The following is a 7,551-nucleotide window of genomic DNA, read 5'->3' as shown; positions in this document are numbered from 1 at the left end:
AGAGCGTTAGACTGAAGATCTAAAGGTCCGTGTTCTGATCCTAGGTTTCGGCATTAGTTGTTGTTCTTTTTTCATGCTTTGCTCTGGCTTCAAGAAAAATGCCCACAGCTTTGTTTGTGGGCCTCAATCGTGTGTGCTTCGTTGCTCCTCTGAAAGTAAGTTATGTCTTTCTTTTTCATCTGATATTGTGACATCAGTTTTACATGAAAGTTGCTCGTCATTGTTACATGACAGTAGGTTGTTGTAAGACAATGCTGCATGAAGTGTGAACTGGAGCATTCTTGGATCCACAAAACAAATGTGTTTTTGGAGAATGCGGGCATCGATCCCACTACCTCTCTCATGCTAAGCAAGCACTCTACCATTTGAGCTAATTCCCCAGCTGGTAATATTGGCTACAAGGAGCAACCAAGAGTGTACAGTCTTGTCAGGCTATGCTGTTGGTGGACTTGTTAGTTTACGAGCCAGCACTTGCAGAGGCTCGGTGAATCTCAGAAACTATGCTCCATATTCAGTGGCTGGTTAGCTCAGTTGGTTAGAGAGTTGTGCTATTAACTCCAAGGTGATGGGTTTGATCCCCAGATTGGCCATGAGGTACATATTAAGTGTCAAATTGTGACTCGCATGTGTTTCGTCAAGAGTGCCACAGATATAAGTTCAGCTAATTGCAGACATATCTCAGTTTGGAGAGAGGAAGACGGAATAATTTAAGGCCCCTGGTTTGTCGGCATTAGTTGTTGTTCCTTCTTTTTGCTCTGCTTTGGCTTCAATGAAACTGCCCACAGCTTTGATTGTGGGCCTCAATGGTGTGTGCAACGCTGCTCCTCTGAAAGTAAGTAATGTCTTTCTTTTTCATCTGACATTGTGACATCAGTGTTACATGAAAGTTGCTTGTCATTGTTCCATGACAGTAGGTTGTTGTAAGACAAGTCTGCATGAATTGTGAACTGGACCTTTCATGGAAACACAAACAATTGTGTAATTGGAGAATGCGGGAATCGATCCCACTACCTCTCGCATGCTAAGCAAGCACTCAACCATTTGATCTAATTCCCTAACCATTTGGGTATGCCACAAGGAGCAACCAAGAGGGTCCAGTCTTGTCAGGCTATGCTGTTGGTGTCCTTGTTATTTTACGAGCCAGCACTTGCAGAGGCTCGGTGCATCTCAACAATTGTGCCCCTTAGCCAGTGTCCGGTTAGCTCAGTTGGTTAGAGTGTGGTCATAATAACGCCAAGGTCGTGTGTTCGATCCCCGTATTGGCCAGGAGGTACAATTTGAGTGTCAAAATTGTCAGTCACATGCGTGTGTATCGTCAAGGGTGCCACAGAATTAAAACCCTCCTAGATACATCACTTCTAAAAATAACTCCTCTTTTCATATCAATTTTAACATTGAAATCCTCAACTACAGTACAGTTTCCCTCACACCATTTTCCTAATTCTAAAAAAAAATCTTTGCGCTCTATTTCAGTATCAGGTGCATAAATATTTATAATTCTAAAAACAATACTCACTCAAGCCGCCAAACTTACCCTAGTAAAACTGACTACCCTACCGATCCTCGACTTCGGCAACGTCATCTACAAAATAGCTTCCAACACTCTACTCAGCAAACTGGATGCAGTTTATCACAGTGCCATCCATTTTGTCACTAAAGCACCTTATACCACCCACCACTGCGACTTGTATGCTCTATTCGGCTGGCCCTCGCTACATATTCGTCGCCAGACCCACTGGTTCCAGGTCATCTACAAGTCCATGCAAGGTAAAGCTCCGCCTTATCTCAGTTCACTGGTCACGATGGCAACACCCACCCGTAGCACGCTCCAGCAGGTGTATCTCACTGATCATCCCTAAAGCCAACACCTCATTTGGCCGCCTTTCGTTCCAGTTCTCTGCTGCCTGTGACTGGAACGAATTGCAAAAATCGCTGAAGTTGGAGACTTTTATCTCCCACAACAACTTCAAACATCTGCTATCTGAGCAGCTAACCGATCGCTGCAGCTGTACATAATCGTATCGGTAAATAGCCCACCCAATTTTACCTACCTCATCCCCATACTGTTTATATTTATTTACTTTTCTGCTCTTTTGCACACCAATATCTCTACCTGTATATGACCATCTGATCATTTATCACTCCAGTGTTAATCTGCAAACTTGTAATTATTTGCCTACCTCCTCATGCCTTTTGCACACAATGTATATAGACTCTCTTTTTTTCTACTGTGTTATTGACTTGTTTATTGTTTACTCCATGTGTAACTCTGTGTTGTCTGTTCACACTGCTATGCTTTATCTTGGCCAGGTCGCAGTTGCAAATGAGAACTTGTTCTCAACTAGCCTAGCTGGTTAAATAAAGGTGAAATAAAAAATAATAAATAAAAAATATTTTCAAAATCTAAAATTAAAATCTTCCCATTATTATCATTATACATATGTTTCACATTATCTACCACTTGTCCCAATGTGTTTCTTGAAGGCATAAAATATCAGAATTCTTCATTGTTCTTAAACCAATATCAGAAGTTTTCCATTGTTCTTAAACCATTCGCATTGATTGACATAAATTGAACCATTCCAATAAATAATAAAATAAATATTTTCTCATTATCCTCCACCTGTTTCTTCTTCCTTTTCCGTCCTTTTTCACCTCCACCGATGCTTTCCTCTTCCTGTAGTCTCTCCTTGTTCTATCAATCTTTTCCATGTCTTCTGAATCTGAAATTGACTCTAAATCCATCTCATCCAAAACTCAAAATCTTCTTTCCTGTGCCTGTTGTGCTCCTGTATCCATTTGCGTCTCCTGTATCGTTGTCAGCGTCCCACTCCCCTCCACTTCACCTCCTTCCGAGGCACCCACATAGCCCGAGGCCCCCCCAAAACCTGTGAGTCCCCAGTGCCTCCACCCAGCCCACTCCCCCCTCCTCCTGAAAACTCCCTCTTCTTATTTCTGAATCCATACTGCTCCCTATTTCATTCGTCTTCTGTTCCATCTTCTCCCCTCTTCTTTTCTCCGTCTCTCCACCCTCCACCACGTCCTCTCCTCCATCTTCTTCTCCTTCTTGCGGTGGTACAACTGCTTCCTCGAAAAGTTCCTGACTCCCCTCTTCAGCCAAAACCTCTCCACAGTTGCACTCCTCTAGTCTCTTTCGGCATCCACCACAAAAATACCTTTCCTTCCCTCCAACACATTCCCTGGCATAATGACCCTGTTTACCACACTTGAAACATTTAAACTCAGGGCAGTCTTTGACTATGTGCCCAGGCTTTGGATAAAAAAACCCTCCTGTTTTAAAATGGTATTTTGTCACAAATTTGTCGACTATGCATATAATTGAAATTTTGTCGAATTGGCAATGATTATACTCTGAATTTTACCTGCAAAATCTTGTCCCGTCCACTATCTCCATACCTGGCCAAACTATCCTCCTTATTTCTGAGACAGCAGTTACACCCAGATTTTGACTCAGCTTATCCAGTATAACTCTGTCTTTGATGTATACGGAAGATTCATGAAAGATACACTAGCTCATTTGCAAACATATCTCTCGCATTGATCCTTGTGTCTTTTATCATTAAACCATCCATTAAACAATCCTTTCCTTTTCCATTTACGCATTGTAATTTCGTACTTGCTTTCTCCTTTCATTCTACATCCCACCACCTCCCCACACCATCTTTAATCGAACGTAGTATCTCCATCTTTGTAACTTTATCTTCTCCCATCAACTCCACTACCGTAAAACACTTTGCCATTTTTCAGTCCTCCTTCATCTCCATGTTTCTTCTGTTGATGCATTTTCTTTGTCCTTGTCCATTCCGTTAGTCATTGACATGAATTTTCCGTTTTTTTCTTAGTAAACAAAAATGATGAACAAAACAGAGCTTTCTCCCAAGCAGCAAAACTGCAAAGGGGGAAAAACTGAACAAACTTAAACTTGTTCAAATGCAAACAAACACTCACTCATTGAAAATCATCCAACACCTGTCTCACTTTCCAAACAGGAAGTGCTTTTATTGAATGGTATCTCTTGGTTTTACATAAAATGTTGTCAAAGTGAATCTGATTAACAGATGTTAGCTATCAATCACTCTTAGATAAGCATCTTTTGTCACTATGGTGGAAGAAATTGCATATACTGTAGCCATCACTTTGTAGCACAGATCATTGTTGAAATACAAACAAAGCTTGCTTACTTATTTCAAAGCATTTCTTTTCAGATTTTCATGAATAAACGGACAAAGAGTTTTATGCAATGCAGTGATGCTATGATTAAGCTGCAAAGAAAGCACCCCTTGTTGACAAAAGAGGTCAACAGGGCAGTCTTTGAATATGAGCCCAGGCTGGATACACAGTCGACAAACCCTGACCTGCTTATCATGTATTACTCTAAAATACTCTCCTCCCTCCAGTGTCTCAAATTTTGTCGAATATGGCAATGATTATACTGTTTCAGTGAATTTTACCTTACAAAATCTTGTCCCGTCCACTATCTCCATACCTGGCCAAACTATCCTCCTTATTTCTGAGACAGCAGTTACACCCCAGCTACTCAGCTTATCCAGTATAACTCTGTCTTTGATGTATACGGGAAGATTCATGAAAGATACGAACTGCAGCTCGGTTGCAATCATATCTCGCCATGATCCTTGTGTCTTTTATCATTAAACCATCCATTAAACAATCCTTTCCTTTTCCATTTCGCATTGTAATTTCAACTTGCTTTCTCCTTTCATTCTACATCCCACCACCTCCCCACACACCTCTTTAATCGAACGTAGTATCTCCATCTTTGTAACTTTATCTTCTCCCATCAACTCCACTGCCACCGTAAATTCTTTGCCATTTTTCAGTCCTCCTTCATCTCCATGTTTCTTCCGTGAGCATTTTCTTTGTCCTTGTCCATTCCGTTAGTCATTGCCATGTTGTCCGTCATAGTAAACAAAAATTAGACCCAAAAACTCTCCCCTCCCATCAAGCAGCAAACCACTGCAAAGGGGTGAAAAACGAACACAAACTTAAACTCTGTTCAAATGCAAACAAACACTCACTCACGACTTAATCACCAACACCTGTCTCACTTTCCAAACAGGAAGTGCTCACTCAGGCCAGTATATGAGTGGTGAATAACTACAATTTTTAACAAACTCTCAAAAACAGCTAGTTGATGAGAGGCTAACAGAAGAATCTGAAACCCCATTTTCACCAATTAGATAGGCATAACAAAAAGCATCTCAACGCAAAATCATGGAAGAAATGTCAGTGGATTGTACTGGCGGGAAGAACAAAAATATGTCTGCAGGGATAATCGAAGTCGCCGCATCTAATGTCAAGTCACAGGTGAGCTGCCTTGTTAAACCCAAAAAATAAATAATAACACGATTGCGTTAAAAATACCCATTAAGCCATTTGTTAAGATTTCCCCCATGTGGACCTGTTGTCACTCTTACCCTGATGGTTGCTGATATTTCCAGACACTTTTTCGGTCTTATCTGAGGAATTTTATCATTTATATCAGAATGGCCATATTCTGAGGCCAGTTTAGCGTTCATTCAATGATGATTTACTACTCTTTTCCATTGAAGGCCATATTGAAGTTAAATCAATGACTGGAGTTTTTCATTGATAAAAACAAATGACTATTGAAAGTGCAAGTCGGTATCGTGCATAAATTTACTGGTCTCTGTGGTGATTTTAGAAGGCTGTGCCTATTTCTACTTTTACCCCATACTCTTTAACCCGATACCCAGGTACTGTGCTGTAGTCAGGATGGCCGAGCGGTCTAAGGCGCTGCGTTCAGGTCGCAGTCTCCCATGGAGGCGTGGGTTCAAATCCCACTTCTGACAGTTGTTTAGTGCCTCTCAGGAGTCATGCTGCTTAGCAGTAATAATAAGATGATGAAATAACAACTTCACACAGTGAAATAATAATTTATAATAAACACTCTCAAATGCAAACCTTCTGGAGCTGAGCAAAGATCAAGGAAAATAAGAAAACAGCTGTACTTAATAACAAATGAATGAGGGGAACATTTCATGTTATTGCATTATAATGAGTTACTGCATTTTCTTTCAGTTGTAAAATTATCACTTTCTGTAGGCTATGCCTGGTGGCCCTTTCACTCCTAACAAGCCTGTTGTCGTGGCCGAGTGGTTAAGGCGATGGACTTGAAATCCATTAGGATCTTCCTGCGCAGGTTCGAATCCTGCCGACAACGAAAAATGCATTTTCTTGACCCCTCCGGGGATTTCGAGACCATTAGTTGTCCATTTGGGATAGGACTGCAGGCCATCTATCCCACCTCACACCTTTAACACACCTGGTTATCCATCCTTCTAGCTCTATAGGCCACAGTAGCATAGGTTACAGGTTTGTAGTCAAGCCACAGATTTCAGGTGAGATCCCATGATACACTCAACAATACAACAACAAGATTCTCATGAATAACCATTAATCCATTTGCTAAGATTTCCCCCATGTTGACATGTGGAAACCTGTTGTCACTCTTACCCTGACAGATAGCTCCAGGCACTTTTTTGGTCCTATCTGAGGCATTTTTAAATTCATGTCAAAATGGCCATATTCTGAAGACACTCTTAAAGTCTGCAGGGTAATTGAACTGGCCACATCTAAAGTCAAGCCACAGGTCATAGGTGAGAAACCTTGTTAAACCCTAAAAGAAAAAGAAAAACACGATTGCATTGAAAATAACCATTAAGACATTCAGGTCGCAGACTCCCCTATAGGCATAGTTTGAAACCCACTCCTGACAACTTTTCATCTTTGTAAAATCCAAAAAATAAATGACTTCAGGTAATGTGAATGACAACTAGTTAATATGAGTAGTGAATAACTATCGTATTTTTAATATTCTGGAAAAACAGCTAGTTGATGAGAGGCTGAAAGAAAATTGCAAGAATCGCGCAATTTCACAGGCGGGCCACAAACAGGCAAATAACAAAAAGCATCTCGGAACACACAACTTGTCGGTCGTTGTCAGTGGATTGTATTGGCGGGAAAAACAAAAATATAGTCTGCAGGGTAATTGAAGTCGCCGCATCTAATGTCAAGCCACAGGTCACAGGTGAGCTGCCTTGTTAAAACCTAAAAATAAATAATAACACGATTGCGTTGAAAATACCCATTAAGCCATTTGTTAAGATTTCCCCAATGTGGACCTGTTGTCACTCTTACCCTGATGGTTGCTGATATTTCCAGACACTTTTTCGGTCTTATCTGAGGAATGTTATCAATTATATCAGAATGGCCATAATCTGAGGCCAGTTTAGCGCTCATTCAATGAAGAAGTACTACTCTTTTCCCATTGAAGGCCATATTGAGGTTAAATCAATGACTGGAGTTTTTAATTAATAAAAACAAATGACTATTGAAAGTGCAAGTCAGTATCGTGCATACATTTACTGGGGTCTCTGTGGTGATTTTTGAAGGCTGTGCCTATTTCTACTTTTACCCCATACTCTTTAACCCGATACCTAGTAACTGAGCTGTAGTCAGGATGGCTGAGAGGTCTAAGGCGCTGCAATC

At 40.8% G+C, this 7,551-nt stretch overlaps 2 non-coding genes across 2 annotated transcripts; both read left to right on the top strand.

The window, feature by feature from the left end:
- Positions 1 to 5,769: 5,769 nt before the first annotated feature.
- Positions 5,770 to 5,852, top strand: trnal-cag (transfer RNA leucine (anticodon CAG)). Its single transcript has one exon. It is a non-coding gene; the product is annotated as a tRNA-Leu (tRNA).
- A 289-nt stretch (positions 5,853 to 6,141) lies between these two features.
- trnas-uga (transfer RNA serine (anticodon UGA)) lies at positions 6,142 to 6,223 on the top strand. Its single transcript has one exon. It is a non-coding gene; the product is annotated as a tRNA-Ser (tRNA).
- The last annotated feature ends 1,328 nt before the right edge of the window (positions 6,224 to 7,551 follow it).

Source organism: Oncorhynchus masou, chromosome 28 (assembly GCF_036934945.1).
Source record: "Oncorhynchus masou masou isolate Uvic2021 chromosome 28, UVic_Omas_1.1, whole genome shotgun sequence".
NCBI lineage: Eukaryota > Metazoa > Chordata > Actinopteri > Salmoniformes > Salmonidae > Oncorhynchus > Oncorhynchus masou.
Note: the sequence above shows the minus strand (reverse complement) of the source record. Positions and strands in the feature narration are given on the sequence as shown.